Genomic DNA, 20,706 nt, shown 5'->3' on the forward strand with positions numbered 1-20,706 from the left:
TGGCAAGTGGAGAGAAGATGCCAGGAACAGGAGCAAAGAGCCACATCCAGCACCTCTGTTAGACAGTGAGAGTGTGGGAAAAAGATACGCCGTTGCTAGTTTTCCAGTTGACCTCTGATGGTTCATTAGTCTACTCCCACAGCATGATTAGATCACGTGGGCCAGTTTTCTAAAGTGCTCCAGATGATTGAATTAGCCAAGGATTGGTCAGATTATTTCTGCCTTACTTCCATCATTTCGGTGCCATAAACTTATCAATCAAAAAGAGTTTGCTCTGACAGGAGTCCTGCTGTTACTAATTCGATGGCTCCTATTGTAAAGAAAACCACCTTGGTGGTAGCTCTGAGGAGACTGTGGCAGTTGAATGTGGTGGGATGCCCCGGCACAGGAGCTGAGGAATATCTCTCTTTGTTGGTGGCAGAGCACATGTGCCTGGGTGTGATGTAGAGGAAGGGGTGCTACGGGACCAAGGAGCCATGTTTGGGTGACAAAGTGTTTGTTTACCCAAGTAAAAAATTTCAGCTGAGCTTGCTCTTGGGACCCTGCAGACTCCTGAGGAGTCTGGGGGGCATTGCCCAGCACCCTGGGCTTGTCTCCCCCCACCCCAGTTGTATCGGTCCCTTTTACCGCACTGAAGCCTGCTGCCATGGTACCCTCCCAGACTGTGATTTGCAGCCCAGCTCTTTTTCCTGGACCCTCCAGCTGTATGTTGCAAAGATGCAGTCATATAATAACCACAGTGCTCACTGGGCTTTTGGGATTTAACCGTGAAGACCAATTGGTCTTCAAACCGTATATTTTGCAGGAAAAAAAATTGATGCCTTTAGACTGGAAAAGTCTCATCTGTATTTCCTAGAAGGAATAACAAGATCAGTGCTGTGGGACAGGAATGCTAGCATAAAGGCATTATGCACACTGAAATCCTTATCTAAATAATTGTGGATGAGTAAACAGCTTGCTGATCATCTGTTAAGCTTTTCAAGAACTGGAGGGCATTTCCAAATACTATTTTCCAAAGACTTGCAGTTAAGCTGCAGATCTGTGCTTTGACCTTGGGATTATGAGATATTAAAGCTTTCCCATCAGTCACAACACCTCAGGAATATTTTGTGTGGGTTAGCTATGATTATGATAATTTGCAAAACCAAATGCTGGGTGGAAATCTTAAGTTCTGAATACACCATTTATTTGCATCAAATATATACCTCTCTTAAAGCATGCTAGGACTTTTCACAAGAAGCCTGCAGAGGGGGTGGATCTTTTTTCCTAATCCCCGAAATCTGTGAAACTCGCAAAGCAATACTCAGACGAAGACATTATCAGCACTGCATGGCTGACCCCGAAACAAAAATTGTGGAAAGAGACCTCTTATAAAAAGGTGGCTGCTGTAGCCAGGGGAGGGCTGGGCTTGCTGTCCCTGACCAACTCCAGCTGATGCCTTGCCAGTGCATTGATGCAGCACAAGAAAGCACTGTTGCGCAGCTCTCTCCATCCGGCTTGAAATCGTCAGTGCTCGTACCTCTTGGCTACATGGGTCACGTTTATGACTTAAAGAGGACTACTGGCTATCATATTGCCCTTCCTTGCAAAGCCTCCTCTCTCTTTGGTCATTCTCCTTGTGCTCAGAATCAGTCTGCTTTTGTATTAGTTATTTTTGCTACCTTTTTTCAGGGCGCTATGCCAACGCAATTCTGGACCATGAACCCAAGGTTCCGTTTCCCAGAACAGACCTGTCTGGTTGTGTTACCCTTCTTCCTCTGTGCACCGCTGGCCTGGGGTTTTCAACCAGGCTGCACAAGCCCCTCGTGCCATTGCATCACTTCATCCTCCTGCACAGCATTCAGTGGCACAAGGGAAGCCCTTGCTTCAGTACTTGGGTTTTTTACTAGCGTTAGGGGCCCACCAGCAGCTGCCTGGCACTTGCAGTACTATTAACGCGGAGTAGTATAACCTTTGTTGCTCATTAACAGCAGAAGGACCTGAGGGAGAAGGGCACACACTGAGCATGAGTTTGGAACAAATGTTGGGAGCATCGAGGCGTGTTGGAGGAGAACACAGACAGCAGGAGTAGTGAGGAAGAAATCACAACTGCAACTGAAATAGAGAAAAGTATCTTCTTACCTATGGGACAAAGGTCATAATGACAGGATAAAATCCAGGTGTGAATATAGCAAAATAAATACCAAACTGGCAAATATAAAAAATGTAAAAGGATATTTTTTAGACCCCTCCCTATGGGGTGATTTGACTTTCACTCTGTTCTCCCCTAAACCTAAGAAGGAGGAATGATCCTACTGAAAGAGAGTTCACAAAAGTCTCTTCTTCACAAGCTGCAAGTTCCCCGGGCACTTATGGTCTAGGAAAGTGATCATAAAAAAAAAGAAATCCCTAATTTGTATACATGAAGATCACCTTCAGAAGAGGGGCAGGAACATCTATAAGCAGGTACCTCACACACCTCCAGCTTGGTTAATAGGTTCATTTCTAGCACGACCATGCTCCAGAATCTGAGTCAGGAGTGAAGTTCATGCTCACCAGATTGCTCCTGCCCTTGTCATGGCCCAAAGGGAAAAAAAGTATGGCTCAGGCCACCTTGAAAATCAGATCCAAAAGCTGTTTTAAAAGCTGTCATTTTAAATTGGGGTTATCAGTAAAGAGAATTAACATTTGTCAAGACATATCTATAGCTTTCAGAGGCTTTTTGGCTCAAGGATATCTGCTGCAGTCGTACATTTCCTCACATTTTCAGCATTCCCCCTCACCACCAAGGTGGCTGCAGACAGCTGGGAACAAGGAGGAGGAGGGAGGGAGAGAGCAGGGCCCGAGGGAGAGGCCATAGCGGGAAAGCTCCATGGGGACAAGGGACACAACTCCAAACTCTGACAAAAGGGAAGCCTCGTTGAGACGCCGGAGAGGCAGCCTCTGCGGTGTGCCCTCTTCCCAAAGGGGAAGGCACGGCTGCCACAACCCGGGTGGTGGGGCTGCAGCGCGCCCCAGAAGAGCCATCTCAGGGGGCCAGGCTGGCTGTGCAGTGTGCTGCATCACTAATTAGAGGCTGTTGAGGGATGCAAACCTACAGAGTCTAATTACCACTAATTTATTACATCAATCATTTAAAATCAAAGGGTGAAAGGGAAAAAAAAATACAACTTTTTTTCTGCAAGTGAGAAAGTATTGAATTAAACAGATCCCATCTCTCACCATCACTGTTTAATTGGGCTGTTTATTCTGCACCCACTGCGTGGGTTTAGCTGGAAGTATTTTCTAGAGGCAGGAGGACATTGGGACAAGTACCTGTGAAATTTTTTTTTTGGGGGGGAGGAGGGGGTCCTTACCTAGAGTGCCACATAGTATGGCTTTTATTTGTGCTGTATTGGAAGGAGAACACAGCCAACATGTTCTAAAAACAAAAATATGGACTGCAAGTCCTAACCCTTCACTGCAAGTGTCAAGTGATCTGCTCATAAATGAAGATTCAAGAAGGAACCAAAAAGTTGATCACTGCAGACAGAGACCATCCCGACGTCAGATGATAGGGCGTACGTTCAAGAAGGAGTGACTTCAGCTTGCATTGTGTGAGCACTCTTCAGGGGCGAGTGGCTTTTCAAATACAATCCCTGCACTTCAGAAGGCAGAGAGAGCTTCACGTTTCCCCTGGTGCTAACGGGGAGCGTGGCACAAAGCAAAGCGCTAGCGGGCCTCCTCTTCTCTCACATATGGCACTGTAAATATTAAAGAGCGTCCACTTCCTCCAGACATCCCTCACTACTGAAGTGGGAGCAGGTGGCAGAAGCCATTGCCTTTTTTATCTCTTGCTTCCTCTCCTTTGGAAGCATAAAATTTCATCCTCTTTCGAAGACACGTCTCGGTGCTTTCACTGGTGACACCAGCCCTTTCCTTCCTTCATGCTGTATCACTGCAATTTCACAGCAAGCAACCGAGAAAAAAATGTATTAATGGCTGTCAGTTCATAGGCAGGCTCTGCCGTGCTGGAGGAACAAGGCTATGAAAGGGCTAATTGCAGAGAGGAGGCCTGCTGAGTTACACATGTTGAACATGAGACTCATTTCTTGTGCCTTTCCCTCGCTCTTCCTTGCTGCGGTGCCTGTCTAGTCCGTGTTAGCAGCGCTAACACCGAGATTTTTGTGAAGGAACAGATGGGGTGGGGGTAAGGGTCCCCCCTCTGCCCAAACCCTGCAGTGAAGGTTTTCCTTCAGTGAAGTACTTCCCCTTCTTTTGCTGAGGTCAGGCTGCTTGGCTTGACCACCTGCCTTTTCGCTAAATACCACATTATAAATACAAGATTCCCAAATCTGCAGATGAAGGGTATCCTTAGTTCTCACTAGACCTTCCCACATAAAAACTAATTTGAATTTCAATCAGGGTAGAAAATGTAGCGTATATGCAACAAAGCTACTGAAGGCAGGCTGAGAAAACATAAATGAGCTTCTTTTTTGTTGCTTTCAAGTTGCTTTGTACAATCTCTTCAGTTCTTATTTACTGTAATCAACATCCATCCGATAGCAATTTGTAGGTAATTGTGTGCTACAGTTTGTTCAACATTCACAGAAAAACTGCATGTTTCTGAAACCTGAGGTAAAACCCTGCAAATGCTAGAACTTGGGCTAGAAGATGAAAGGGCCTCGGACCAGGACATTCATTATTCTGCTCAAGAAAAAGGTACAGAGGAAGAACAAATGTGGCTCCAAGCAGCTTTTTACATCAAGATTATTCCAAAGACAAAAAAGTTCAAAATAGATTCCGTTCTTCCAGCCCTGTGGGCTGTCTCGGGCTAAGTCGCGTGGTTTCAGCATCTCCCACACACAACTGGGAGGCACTGGAGAGGTTTTCTATCGAGCCCCTTACTCTTCCCCAGCCACCCCCCTCTCAGCCTCCAGGTGGGTGATGGAGAAACCTATTCCGCTGCAAGAGCAGATGTGGTGTGAGAATGGCAGGTAGCACCAGTGGGTGGGAGTTCGGGTGTCCCGATGAACTGAAGCAACGCAAGAATTTTGACCAATTTGTTTAGCTGCAAATGCTGTGGAAAGTTCCTCCCTTGGCATCACTATCTCTGTCCACACTGCTTTCACTTCTCATGCAGCCTCCTTCATGCAAAGCCAGGTTTTATTGCAGAAAGGACAACAGAGGTGGAAAATGGCTGGTGTTGAATGCTCTGCTGCTTCAACTTTTCATTTCCATTTCAGGTGTCGAACTGGCTTTTATTTCTGGCGATACCAGGTGAGAGTGGCATTAGTTTGAGCTCTGCCAGGCTGAGATCAATAAAGTCACCTACATTCTTACACATGTGGCTTCTCTGATCATATCTGAGTAGCTCATTAACCTTGATCCAGCTATTCATCTGGTACAGCACTTTTTAAACTGATATGGTCCTTCCTTGGAACAAGAACAATGTATTTATGTTTGTAAAATGTTATGTAAATTTATAAGGCCACCTCAGTGGTGAGCAATAACAAACCTATCAAAGGTCAGCGCAGCCGCCAGACTCTGTGTGGCTGTGAGCGATAAGCCTGGTATGAGAAACAGATAACATGATCCTCTCAGGCAAATCCAGTGAGATGCTGTCCTGGGAAGAAAATGGAGCAGCCAGAGTGAAACAGCAATTTATAGGGGCTGAGCAGCATGTGCATATCTTAGGCAGTGATTGCAACTCAAAAAGGGCGTTTTCCCAGCACCTCCTGTCATTGCTGAAAACTTTAGGGGACTGAACTGGTTTAAGATCTTGAGGCAGGCTGTGGTCTCATTGTTCTCTGCCTCCATGTAGAAGGTACTTAATTTCACAGAATTCACAGAATTGTTAGGGTTGGAAGGGACCTCTGGAGATCATCTAGTCCATTTGAGCTCTGCCAGGCTGAGATCAATAAAGTCACCTACATTCTTACACATGTGGCTTCTCTGATCATATCTGAGTAGCTCATTAACCTTGATCCAGCTATTCATCTGGTACAGCACTTTTTAAACTGATATGGTCCTTCCTTGGAACAAGAACAATGTATTTATGTTTGTAAAATGTTATGTAAATTTATAAGGCCACCTCAGTGGTGAGCAATAACAAACCTATCAAAGGTCAGCGCAGCCGCCAGACTCTGTGTGGCTGTGAGCGATAAGCCTGGTATGAGAAACAGATAACATGATCCTCTCAGGCAAATCCAGTGAGATGCTGTCCTGGGAAGAAAATGGAGCAGCCAGAGTGAAACAGCAATTTATAGGGGCTGAGCAGCATGTGCATATCTTAGGCAGTGATTGCAACTCAAAAAGGGCGTTTTCCCAGCACCTCCTGTCATTGCTGAAAACTTTAGGGGACTGAACTGGTTTAAGATCTTGAGGCAGGCTGTGGTCTCATTGTTCTCTGCCTCCATGTAGAAGGTACTTAATTTCTGTGAACAGTCTCTATCCTGGAGCACAGGCCTTCCTCTGGATTTAGGAGATGATGAAGGAGAACACTTTTTGTGGTAATCCTGAAGCATGACCACTTTGATTTTGAATAAACCATTCTTATCAGGCAGATCAGCTATTGCTTCTGTCCTGGGCCGACAACCAGGTCCTTTTGCTTTGCAGCCAATAATGTTTTAAAGCTTCTTTAACACCCAAAATGCCTAGATCCTTGCATAAACAAACTAACAAAGCTGGTTTGTGAGAAGTCAAATTCTCCATGGAGGTCTAAACGCTCTGCAGCTGAGAGATGCATATGAAAGCTGCTTTGGAATAGCTAAATCCATTTAAATCCATTAAAAAGCCTCACAATTAAATTTGCATGCAGCCAGCAACTGCTCTGTCTCTCCCGAGTAACAGTGGGCTTAGCGGGCTAGAGAAAATCAGGGCCACGTTTTCACCACCTTAATCCCAGTGTCTTTTCCAGACAGGCTGTGGGAAAAGGGCAGTGCTGTTGAAGTGCCTTGGTGGGAAGTTAATGGGGAAAATTCAAAGCCAGCAAAGTACAAATAATTCCCCCAATAAAGCCATGTAAGGTAAGTAACCTCTCCTTGAAGACATGAACTGCCGAGCAAGAGATGCTGAGGGTCAGGTGTGGCCCGGAGCCCCTGGTCTCCCTCCCAGCCCTAGGGCACAAGGGTGGATGGGGGCTGCAGCATGTCCATGGGGCTGGGGGGCACCCAGCACCTCAAGCAGCACAGTGCTGATGGAGGGAGAGTGTTTCTGGGGTGGGAGCAGCACGGACAAGTAGAGAAGGAAGCAGGTCAAAGAGCAGAGCTTTGCTGGTGATCAATGGTGCTGTTTCGGGGGCAGACAAGTCTAGATGTTAACTGGGCTCCCAAAGCACCTCCAGCAATCACTGATCCTCATTAAAGGGCTGGTGATGGCAGCTATCTGTCTTAAGAGACAGAGCGGAAACGTTAACTTTGCCATGCAGATTTAGGGTCCCACTTGTCCTTGGGCGCAGATGATCCTTATTGAAACAGACGGCTGCTGTGGATGGATAAATTGCAAGGGCTTGTCTGTCGGGGTTAGAAAGAACCCGTCTACCCGCAGCCTCATAGAAATCCTGGGGTTGGTTAAACAGTCGTTTCTGTCTGCTTTCAAATATGGGCCAGTGCCATGTGTAACGGCAGCTGTGTGTTCCCAAAACATTTCCATGCAATTAGGTTGCAGGGAGACAAAACCAGCCAGCCTGACTCGCTTCTCCCTTACTCTCTCCAGCCTCAGGGACTTACTCTGTGCTGACACCAGCCTCAGCAGAGATGCTGACCATGAGGCTTTCAGCATTTTCTAATTGAACCTTGCTTCCTAACTGCTGCAGCAGGGAAGGCATGTCCTCTCAGCCCTTTTCCTGCTAGCTTCCCTAGAAAGTCAATCAGGGGGTCACTGAGCATGGTTGTTGTGGTTTTTTTTATTTTCTAGCTATTAGGGGCATATTCATAGTAGGGTATTCTTGGTTTCATTCAGGAAGAAAAAGTAAGACAAATAAGACACGATTTCAGTCTGAAAAACGCTAAGGACTAAGGAAAGTTCAGTAGCATAGTTTGTATTCAGAAAAATCTATGAATTTTAGAAGTTGTTTTCCAAGATCAAAATGTAACAAGTCATCTTTTTGAGAAACAAGGCTAACCCCACCTTGACCTACCCGGTATGTGTCAGAAAGTATTTTATCCTTTTATCCAAGGACATCAAAGTGCTGCTGTGCTCCATTCGGTACACTGTATTCCCTTCAATCTCCTGAATGTCCTTTGTCCCCCGGCATTGCAACTCCTGCTGCTCCAAGGAGATGCAAGCTGATGTGAAGAGATGGCTGCTGAATGTGTGCCTTGTTGACGATTTGTACAGCCAAAATACTGTTTGGGCTTTGCGGGGTAAGCTCTCCTGCTCATGCCAGCTGGGTGCAGCAACCACCCCTCTCGCTTTGCCAGCCCAGACTTCATGGAGCTCGCCTGGTGGAGGAGGAATATGGGGTGACAGCTATAGGTGACAAAGACTGTCGCCAGCTGGTGGCCCATAGTGCTGAGAGCAGCTAAAGAGAAAGAGAAGCAAAACTACTAAATATCTATCTGAAAACTACAGAATATCAGCTCAAAAGCTTAAATAATTGCAGGTGCTGAAGTTTTAGGTATGATCAGCTTAGATATTTGGTGTTTCTATTCCCACTGTAGCAGGCAATAATATAAACCTTTGCCTCTTTAGTCGGTTCTGTATTTTCAAATAATAGATCCTTCAAAAGCTTTTTATTTTAACAGTGTTAGAATTAAGCAGAAGTAGAATATGTATCTTTTTTTTTGGTCTTCATTTCTTGCCCACTTCTTTTTTTCCGATGAGCATAGAAGGGTTTTTTTTATAAATTATTGCAATGGAGTTGTTATAATGCTGGAGCCTGTTCATTCACACAGCCTAAAGTGCAGATTGCTGTGGAAAAAAGATTCAGTGGTGGAGGTGTTAATTTTTTTTCAATAAACTAGAGCAATGATTATTAATCCCCCAGCTGTTCAGAAATGCTGTCAGAACATACAGTTTTAGGAGGAGAGAGCAAAGAAAGTGTGTGCTTGCATGTGTACTTGCTACGTTGTTCCTTCAAATTCTCCAGGCATGAAATCATTACATGTCTAATGAAGTGGCAATTACAAAAGCAGCAGTCTTTATTAGTCCCTTTGGCGCTAAGGAAATTTCTAGACTTTTTTTCATCCCAACTTTCAGAGATTCCACTGAAATTCAAGGTGAATTTCTGGAATTTTTCCACTGACTTCAAAGGATTCAGCGTTACCTCCAGCGGGGTGATGGCCGGGATGAATTCTGTGCACAGGTGTCTGAGAAGCTGCATGTTCAACTGCCTCGTGAGCGGTAATAACATCACCACTGCAGATACAATTTGTGGAATATATTACCAAAGTAGTGTGAAAAAAATACTCTTAGGTTTTGCAAATTGATACACTAGAGCTTTCAACTGGGATGGGGAGGGGTCAATTTACACTTCAAAAACCAAGCCTTGCCCTCGGATATATTTGCCAAGCTCCTTCAGAAGTTAATAAGGACCATGAAATTAAAGAAGATACAATTTATCTTAACTGTTTCTTTCTAACTGCTCTGTTTAGATGGTTAATCCCTTTTACTGTGCCTATTGTACATCTTCCACAACCCAGTTTCCTAAACGAGTTTCTGAATGTTCAAGTGAGGCATCTTAAGGAGAGGAGGCAGTCTGGGGGCTTCTCCAACAAAAGTCTTGAAATAATATGTACCAACACATTAAACATTCCTCAAATCTCCAGATTCTTCAGACGCTGGGAAGAGGGTTCATGTATCCAAAACCTCATTTTTTTCCAGCTAAGCTACTTATTTCAGTAAAAAGATCAACTCTACCTACAAACCCTGTCTTGTCAACATGCATAAGAGTAAATGACTTTTTTTTATGATATGACTCTTCTCTAACATGCTGCTGATTGAAAGTCACCAGTTTTGTGTGGAGTGAAGTTTTCTTTCTGTGTCTTACTGCTTCCTTCTTTTTTAAAACAGTATTTTGACTGAAATCAACAAACTCTTCATTGTTAACAGACTGGTAAGATTATTAACATAAGCACATCTAAAATAAGTTTGATATTTTAATTAATCTTCTCATAGCAATAAAAAGAGCAGTGCAAAATGATGACTGAAGTATGTATTTTTCATTTCAACCCTTTCCATACAATGAAGTGATTTAGGGTGGGTGTCAGCTATTTCTAAACTCCTGGAATCGTGTGGCAGCTTGTGCCCAGCTGTGAAACAGGGAGAATGGGTTTCTCTTCTACAGAAGCTTAATTCCAGTGAAGGGTTTTCTAAAGCAACAGCAGGTCTAACCTAACTAAAAACAATTATGGGTATTTCTTTAATCAGTCTGTCTTGGGATAATTATGTTGGCTTATATTGGCATACTGAATAGACTGAGGTCAGTTTAGCTTTGTCTACAGTAACTAAATAGAAAAGTCCACATTACAAGAAAACAACTGGATGATCTGACATAAACTGAGAGTGCAGGAAGATGCCAAAGCAGAACCACAGCATTACCTTTCTTTGTCTTGCCTTGCTCTGGGAACAGGTGTCTGAGACATTGGCATTCTGTAATGCTTGGAGGGATTAGAGTGGGGAGAAACAAGAGCAGGAGCTTAATTGCCATTATTTTTTAAACAGATATGATCAGATTTTTTATTTTTTTTTTAAGGAAACTTCTGCTGTTGTTTTCTTTTAGACATTTCTTACCATGATGATTACACACCACTTATTCCTACCCTTCTCCTCTGCCCTTTTCTGCCTTGGTTTTTGTTGGTTTAAGAAGCAACTGCTGCCACAAATCTTGCAATGAAGAGGATGCAGAATGACTCTGAGGGCCTTCCATGTAGCATGGGAAAGCAGGAAGAAACAAGCACGGCACCCATTCAAATATATAGTTGGAACTTCCTGCGATCGCAGCCCAGAAGAACCAACTGTATCCTGGGCTGCATTAAAGAAACGTGGCCAGCAGGCCAAGGGAGGTGATTCTGCTCCTCTACTCTGCTCTGGTGAGACCCCACCTGGAGTACTGCATCCAGCTCTGGAGTCCTCAACATAAGAAGGACATGGACCTGTTGGAGTCGGTGCAGAGGAGGGCCACAAAGATGATCAGAGGGCTGGAGCACCTCTCCTATGAGGACAGGCTGAGAGACTTCAGCCTGGAGAAGTGAAGGCACTGGGCAGACTTTATAGCAGCCTTCCAGTAACTAAAGGGGCCCTACAGGAAAGAAGGGGAGGGACTCTTTATCAGGGAGTGTGGTGATGGGGGGGGGGGGGACAGTTTTAAACTGAAAGAGGGAAGTTTTGGATTAGATATTAGGAAGAAATTCCTTACTGTGAGGGTGGTGAGGCACTGGAACAGGTTGCCAGTGAAGTTGTGGATGCCCCATCCCGAAAGGTGTTTAAGGCCAGGCTGGATGGGACTTTGAGCAACCTGGATCTAGTGGGAGGTGTCCCTGCTCATGGCAGGGGGGTTAAAACTAGATGATATTTAAGGTCCCTTCCAACCCAAACCTGTGATTCTATGAACTATATAAATAGTTCTATACTATATAGTATAACTATAAAGCACTTTTACAGTGCATAGATGCTTGAACAACCTTCCTGGCTGCCACTCACTGCTGCTGGCTGCACCTTCTCATTAGAGTTTTCTGGAAGCTAAATTGTCATTGCTGTCTTTTGGCTTCTCTTTCCCCTTACATGCAAGGACCACCGCCGTTACTGTTTGCCTGTGTCCTCTCACAGCACAGCCCTCTCTGCTGACAATCTATGAGATGCTGAGGATCAGAGCAAGATTTTGAGTACAGCCCTGATGCACTTTGCTTTGCACCACTTTAAAGCCTAAGAGAGATGAATGTGACAGTAAAGATGAGGTTAGAATTTTCGTGGGACATTCTTGGTGCCAGAAGAGAATGAATAAAATAAACAGTTTTCAGCTTCTCTACTTCTAAACAAACTCCAGTCATTTGATGTATTCCAGGGCAGCCAAAAATGTGCAATAAAGAGATGAGATTTCTGGATATTAAATTTGTATAAAACGGCATAATTTAATACCAGGAATAGAACAGGAGAGGAGATGTTTGGGTTTTTTTGAGTTTTTAGGCGGGTCAGACATTCATTCTTTTTATTGAACGTCAGTGAGAAATGTCATCAAAGTGATATTCTATTTAAAGCACAATTGAGTAGGTCTGCAAATGTCTTGAGTGGGAAAAAATACTTCTCATATATACAAAGACACCTATGTGTACAAAGGTAACTCATTGATTATCTGAGTTTCAGAAGGAGCAATAGGACCTATACTCAGTCTTGGCTTCACAGGGCTTGTTCCTACATGTATATCCATAAAACCATCATGTCTACCCAGTGCAGCTTGCCAGCTCAGCTCATGATCATTCAATCGACTCATGGTGATTTTCCTCTGGGCAAAGTCAATAAAAAATGTTCAGCTCTATAAAGACCCCAAGGCTAAAGGTACATACATATTCTAAGAGACCAAGAGAAGGGGCAGTTGGCATATATAAGGTATGTAATACAACTTTTGACACACAACAAAAAAGCACTTCAGGAATCCACCGTGTACCTGGTGGAGCTTGATGCTGCTGGACTGTGGCCAAGCCGTGAACTGTCTGTCCTTAGTAGTGCAGAAGGAAAATCACGACTTTTTTTGTCGAAACAAGAAAAGAAGTCACAGTTCACATCCACTGCTTAATAGACTCAGTAAAGCTATTGCTTCCCCCCTAAGAAAAGTTTTCCAGCAAATCCAAATGCTAAGACCGCTGATTTTCTATTGTCTTGCCTAAATACTAATTCACATTTACTTAGTCTAGTGTCATAGTACTCAGTAGCGCACCTCAGTGAAGAGCCATAAAATATACACACAGAAAAATGTGAACAAGAGCTTATTCTCTTAGAGGAAAATACAGTATGGGATACGTCTTTTTAGAAAGCCATATTGTGAACTTTTCCTTTTAATGGTTTTGCTAATAGACAGCTCCTTTCTGGAAGCAGAAACACTGTCACCTTTCAGGGTTTACATCAATATCTATAACCATGGAGATCATAACAATGTCCTCTTACAAATGTTTTAGCTATTTTTATCTACTACTTATTATCCTGGGCTATTGTGTTATAGAACAATTTAAGGTGGAAGGGACCCCAGAGCAGCGTAACGACCTGGATCAGGTTGTTCAGAGCCTTGTTTAGTCTAGTTGTGAATATCTCCAAGGATGAGGAGTCCACAACCCTTCTCCACAACAGGTTAACTGCTGATCTGAATCTAAAGAGGACTAGGTAAAATTTTGTGTTGTCTCATATCATTTGCCCTCAGCTGCACCCTGCCTGTTCCCATGGCTTTGTCCACGTGATGTGAAGCATTACCTTAATGTGTTTTACCTTGCCTCGGTGGTCCTGTAGCCCAGGGCTTGGACAAGCCACTGTGTGATGTTGGCACCCTGGAGCATCATGGCTGTTCTCTGTCCTCCTCCTCAGTCTGACGGTACATGTGTGCCATCAAATGCAGCGGGGCTCAGGCACTGGGCAGCAGGGCTGGGAACGGCTGGGCACACAGACCTGGCCCAGTCCCTTTCCACCCCGAATTCCTGCACTAAACCAAGCTGGTCCAGCCAGCAGATTCTGTGCAAAGGGAGGCTGAAACTAAAACTGAACTGTGGAGATTTTTCCCAGGCCACGAGAAAACATGACTTTGTTTTTAATATCTTAATATCTGAATCTACTTCTCAGCCTTGCTGGACAGCAGGTTGCAGATCTGAGCTGTCCACTGCAGTTATGACCCTGTGGTCCCACACGCTTTGGCTAGGAGGAGTAGCTCCTCCTCAGAAACAATAATATGTATTGCTGGCAACGTTTGACAGCTGTAGGAAGTAAATCTATTGTTGCTGCAGAATATTTGCTTCCTGAATAAAGTGGCAACAGATATAAGAAATCCCACTGTGTTTTAATAATCCCATGGTTCAAAAAAGCCACCTGGATCTTGTGATTAAAACCCTGATGAGCCTGCTGAATTAATGCAGTGATGGTACAGCATTGCCTTTCAGCATTTAGCTTGACTGCTGTGTCTGGTGTGCTTACAGTGGGCTAATCCCCAGACTTACAAATGAAACTGAGTTCCCTGGGGCAGCGTGTGTGTGATTTTTTTTTTAAATGAGAGATCCTGAATGTGATGAAAACAACTGGCTGTACCTATAGGCAGGGGAGGCACACAGTGCTTTTGTTTACTCTCCAGGTGTGAGCAGCTTGCAGCCAGTGTGGCCAGCGGGGCCCTTGTTAGCCAACGTCCCTCACTATGTGTTATGAATGCAACAGTGGAAGAAGCTTCATTACATGCTAAACTTGAATCCACAGCAGCCTGAAGCCTGTGTTGGTGTATCTGGTACCATAAATCTGACTCCCCAGGGGAGAGCTGGACCTCTTCCAAGAAAGGCTTCAATAACACGGGAAATGGAAGGAAGGATAAGAAATAAAACAGTGCTGAGAGCAGACTGTAGAAGACAGATCGTCAGATAGTGTAAATTCTGCTGGCACCGGGGATGTTAATAGCTTATCTGGACCTTTTCTTCCTCCAGACCCAGCTAGAACAGAATATTGATTGCTTTACAGTAAGTTCTTGTTTAATGCAGGCTAGATTCAATCACAGACCTGAATAACAATATGGAAGAGGAGTTAGAAGTTTTCTAGAAAAAAAGCCACATTTTTTCTGTAGGCTCCAATTCCAGACAGTCAGCCCATAAACTGTTCCATTTTTAAGGCATAGGCCAGAGCAAAGAAGAGAAAAAAGACACAATATGTCCTTGTTTACCATCAACACAATTAAAATACTGGATGCAATATCAAAAATGACCTTAGATCTTGCATAGGATGCAGGTAGTTGAAGGGAAAAAATCTTCCAGATGATGACTACTTTATTCTCCCTTCTTCCCATCTCCCACCCCCCAAAAAAGGTTAGAAAAATCACTGAGATTTCTGGTGCTTGTGTCCCCATGTGCTGTCACAAACAACCCATTACTTTAAAAGCTGCAGTACTATAACTCTAGGAGCGGACCTGCAAAACTGGCATTGTGCCACACACATCAGATGGTTCAAAATGTGTCGCTCTGTGTGCCTGGCAGCACGTGGCAGTTGTCAAAACCAGGGTGCTGTTTGTGTGCCTACAAGCTGTCTTTTCCATTTGCCTTTTTTCACATCTGAAGGGGTGAGCAGAAACTGGAATCCAGAGCAGGGGACTCAGGGCAATGGCTTTAGTGTAAGACAAGGAAGCTCTTCGATGCCTCAGTTTACCCATCTTTATGTGCCCGTAGATACAATATTGCTGCTTCAAGGTAGTATTGTAAGAACTGAAGCATGTAAAGTATTTGCACATTTCTGGATGTCAAGTGCCATTGAGAACACATTTCTTGACAATATTCACAGTCAGTGCTCATCCTTTTTTTCTGATGAGAGGCCTCTGCATAATGGAAGTGGTCCCAAAACATTCTTGGTAGCAGAGCATACCTAACTGTGTACTACCCAACTTGCTGGTCCAGGCATAGTCTATGCACCTGAGAAATTATATGCCCTTCAATTTACTATCTGTGTTTTCTCCCTCCTAAATTTTCAGTTGGCTCAGGGTGCTGCAAGGTTACCCGGAGTCACACAAACGAGAAGTTGTACTTTGCACCAGGAACATCTGAAGCTCAACTTTCAGCAAAATGTATGGATAAGCCAATGAAAAAATGGAAAGAAAAGCCCTTAGAAAGGTCAATAACCTGCTTTTATGCAGCTAGGAGTAGAATTTTAATCACGATTATTTTTTCCCCATGAATTATTAATGTGTGCCATAAAAATGCTATAAGCAGAGGACAAACGGGACATTCTGAGAGAATTTCAGAGTTTGATATTTTCACCTAGAAACCAGAATAAACCCACCATCTTCAAAGATACATCTATTAAAATAAGGCCAACCATAAAAGCTGTGAAACTTAGAGTTTTACTCTCTTATAGCTACTTCAAAAGCCCAAAGAGACTGAAACCTGCCTGCTCCTTATGTGCTAGTGGCAAAGTTTATAATTTGACTGTCACAACCAAGAAATAAAGACAAGTACTCAGGACAGTAATCAGACAAACTGTTTCATTATATAAATATCTTCTCCTGAAACTGCTTTTCTAAGATACTGAAAGAATATAGATCTGCCGGAGATCAACTTTTTTCTTTTTACAAATTTAAATCCTGTCATAAATACTTCTCAGGAAGAAAACATGAAACCTTTCCTGGAAAACTGTTTCAAGGCATGTTTTCTGAACCTCAAAATCAACAGCAGGGGTCTTGCTTTGCCTTGTTGCTTTCCAATAGGCTGCGCGACACAGCTGTTTGTTAGCTTCGTCTTGGTACAGAAGTCGCCTTAAAGAGGTCATGTACAGAGGACTTAGGTGTTCTGTAATGTTTCCAGGTTTGCCTGACTATAGGGCAAAACACATATAACTCCAACTGACCTGGAGTGATTAATGAGGGTTTGCTGATTCTTGCTCCAGCAGGTGAATGATTCTGGCTCTTGCAAGTAGCACGGGGAATCTTCCCCTGGCCAGCCCTGCCCAGGAGTAATCTGGTTTCCCAAGGATGCAGATTTCCTAACTCCCAGTTAGAAGAAATTGTAACCTAGACCGAGGAACACACTGAGGAACAGCCAGAAAGGACAAGAACAAAAACCTTGGCTAACACTGCCAGCTGCTTTCCTCCTGTAAACTCCAGTTTATCTAAATGCCAGCAATGATTTTCATTCTTAAGGCTATTGATTTTCCAGCACTAATCAGTACCATGCCCTTAAGTCCATCCAGGCGGAGAATTGCACTCGAGAAGAGAGAAAAGACGGACTGTAATTGAAGGCAGCCACCTTCATAACCCCTCAGGTCCTGCAGACTTGAGCAAATATCCTTGCTTAGTTGTCAGACTGTAGAGGACATGAGCAGCTATGAAGAGTGCGGGTGTGGATATTTGGTGAGGCCATTAGTCCATTTTCCCCATGGGGTTCAGCTCTAAATTTGTGATCAACTTACAGAATCATCCCTGAGGTACACCACAGGACTCAGTCTGAAAAAGGTGAGAAGAGGCTTTGGACTCAAGTTGTGCCAGCCTTCTTCCTAGCTCAGCCTCCTGCATAGTGAGGTCCACGGCTGGGGGACTGGAAGCTTTGGATTGCTTAACTCAAACACCAGATAAAACCCTTACCCTAAGCTGAAAGACAGCCCACAGACCCACCCAAGGGCACATACAACAAAACCCCTCAGTTATCACCATCAACCACACTCCTGGTGGCAGTCAAAATCCTACTAAATTAATGAAAGATTTCTAGGCTTTGCACTGCTTTTTTATAACTCTCACAGAAAGAGGTAACCATCTGCTTCCCACCCCCTGGACATAGGAGACTGCAACCCCAAGCCATGGCAGGAGCTGCCTCCTCCAGGGCCTGGCAGGTTGGGGGCAGCCCAAGCACAGAGCAGAGCCAAACACCTTTAGCATCTTCCAGAGGGAATAACTGTGGTTAGGTTTCCCGTGAAGCCTATGCAAAAAGTACCTGCAAGAGCAAAGAAGAGGGTAGATGACACTGCAAGTTGGGCCAAGTCTGGTCTGCCCAGGCTCTCTTTGAAGTTCAAGTTGGTCTTAGGGTTAGGAGATGGAAGGACAGCAGAATGATGCAAAGTGATGTAAGAAGAAAGCCAGGGTTGATGAGAGCCAAGAGTTTTGCCCAACTTGTAGGGAAGGGCTTCTTCCCAGACCTGGGAGGACAACCAAACCGATTCCCTCCTAGGGCTGCAGAGCTGGAGAGGATGGAGGTCATGGATATATTAGCCTAGATCTTTTGGTTGTTTGATTTTGGGGAAGGTCTCTGCAAGATGTGGTTGAGCTGTGAGTAATGGTGGTGTTAGGTTCAGGGTAGGACATGGAAACTAGTTCCAGAAGGCACGTGCTGGTCTGTTTCTTCAGGATAAAGTGAATGATGAAGAGGTCTGGTATTTTTGGACCCAAAGGTTATCGCCTGAACACTAGTCATACAAAAAGTCAAAAGAGTACACCTTGACATTTTCGCACTGTTCTGACTCCAATGCTTTGGAATAATTAGAACTGATGGGTATATCGAGTAGAAAAATAACACATCTGTGTGCTGCACGGGCTGAACATGCCATGGGTGTAATTAAAACCTCAACACCTGCTGCTTAAGTGATTGTATTAATCTGATACAAGCAACATTAGAGAAAAACAGGGCAGGGCCTTCCTGAGGCGATGCTTGCCAGGAGTAGCAGTAGCTGCAGGAGCGGAGACATCTCTGCGCTGAGCTGGGTGGATGGGGAGGAGAGGTGGCCAGACACAGGGCAGACACCCATGGCCTCTAGGGGGGAAGGGGCAGACGTTGTTTTCCAGAGAGGGTTCCAGGGTCCCTGGAATACGTTGGCTGTCTAAACCGATGGTCTCTAAAGTGGAGAGTGCACACGCCAAGGCTGCTCAAGACAAGCCATTGGGGTGAGAGAAGAAAATTCTTTTTGCATCACTAATTAATTAATTTTAAAAATAAAATAAAAATATCATTTTTTACCTTTGTTTCATACTATTTTAATTTCTATTTTTGTCTATGTTTTATAATGTTCACACTATATTAGTACAGTCGTACATGTATATAACTTACAAATAAATAAATACACATATATTGGGGGTACGTGTTCAAAACTTTTTTACTGCACAATCAAAAAAGTTTGGACACCACTGGTCTAACTTCCCACCAAATAGTACTACGGGAGGGAGGTCTTAAAATCCTGCTTCTCACCTAACTTCAGTCATGCACTAGCAGCTTATGTGAGACAGAAACACATGTCTTTGGGTCCTAGCTTGCTGCTGTGGGTACAGCTACCACTCTGCTTCTTGGCCAAAGGCCTCTTAAGATATCACCTCCCATTTCATTGCATGTGGAAGTTTACAAATGATCTAAAGAGAGGACATCATTTTCTGCTTGCTTCAGCTCCCCTGTGAGGCTTCCCTGCTTTGCAGTGGGGTCACAGGTGGGAGCTCCTGGCTGGCTGCTCCACTTTCTCACTCATAAAACCACCTCTGACAGCAAACATGAAATAGGAGGCTCCTTTGATGGCATGAGCAGCCTCCATATTTTACAACGAATGTTACAGAAACAGACACGTGACCTGCTGCTGACAAATCCATGATGTCCGTAACTGGTATTGCAATGGGTTGCTATTTCCATGATTTACACCCTCTGAAAGCTCTGCACCAGCTGCTGCAGAGAGTGACGGGACTCTCTGCCTGTACGTGAGGAACACAGGAAAGACAACCACAATGGCAAAAACCGCATGTCAAAACTTGAAAGACATTTGAGAAAAATCCTAGCTAAAATATTCTAGTTAGATTAAAAGTAAGTGTATCATTGGGGAAGCAGGGTCATATTCTGTGGGGGATGGATGTACACTGACTGCAGCCACCCGAGCTGCAGCGGGGAGAGCCCGGCTGTCAGGACGCACTCGTGGACTGGTGAGCCACTATCAGACCCTTCACAAAGCCACAGTGACAGTGGAAAAACAACCAACTTGTTCTTAGATTTGTATGGATGACCACGGCAGTAGGGCTGCATAATGAAGTGCTTATTACAGCATTGCAGCATTTTGTCTTGCCAGACCTTTTGCTACTGTTAACAATTCCTCCATCTTTTCCTACAGTGATATTGAGGGGATTAATTCAGTTGTCTGTGGTGTGTCAGCTTGTGGTAGTAATTCTCTCCTAAATGAGAAAAATTAACTACAGAGTTCTCTTTTGCCTCTTTCACACCCATCAGCCCAATATTTATGTCTCTGTGAAATACATTTTCATACTGTTTCTGATGAAAGCTCTTCATTTTTCTGCTCTTCAGCTGGAAAAAAAGTATGAGTGCAACTCCAGCAACTTCAGTGAAATTAAGCCAGCTATGACTAGTTCATGAGCCAGCTATGCATTTTTGTACTCCACATCGCACTCTTCATCTCACAACTGCTGCCGCCATGCAAGCATCTCGTTTATAATTTTGTTATGAGATGAATCTCCACAAGGGCTCCCTCTCTTATTCTCCCTTTCCCAGCAGATGAAATGCAGATGAACTTCAATACCTGATTTTATTCTCGCTATGGAGGCAGAAAGCAGTAGTCACATATATGAACCTCTCAAGATGATATGGGAGAATCAAAAATGTGCTGTCCTATTTCACAGAATTTAAATCTTCAGTCACTACTATATTTAATTTGAGAAATAAATAGTTTTTACCTAGCTTGCTTCTGTTCATAATAGCAACCACAGAAACATCTCACAGTCCTGTCTAGAAAAATTAAATTAAGGCTTTTCAGTTGAAGTAGATGATGCTTACAGTACAGAAATAGACTGTTTCTAGTCAGCAGGATTAAAGGAAAGAAAAGCTCAGCAAGAATGAAGTTGCATTGCAGAGTTATCTCTATCTAGGCAGCAGACTGTAATTTCCATAAACTAAAGGGAAAATTTTCTTTTCATCACTGCTTTGCAGGTCAAAGACCCATTTTTAAATTCTCTTATCTTCTCTTTCTTTTCCTTAATTCCTTCCTTTTCTGTGCTTTATTTGAGAATCGAAGAACAGTGAAGCATGGAAAAATAGACTTGATTTTATAATATATTTAGTTGTCTATATAGTAGCATATTTTGCAAGAGCAAATTTAGCAGAGGGAAAGGAGGAA

The sequence above is a fragment of the Charadrius vociferus genome, unplaced genomic scaffold (assembly GCF_000708025.1).
Source record: "Charadrius vociferus isolate BGI_N301 unplaced genomic scaffold, ASM70802v2 scaffold82, whole genome shotgun sequence".
NCBI lineage: Eukaryota > Metazoa > Chordata > Aves > Charadriiformes > Charadriidae > Charadrius > Charadrius vociferus.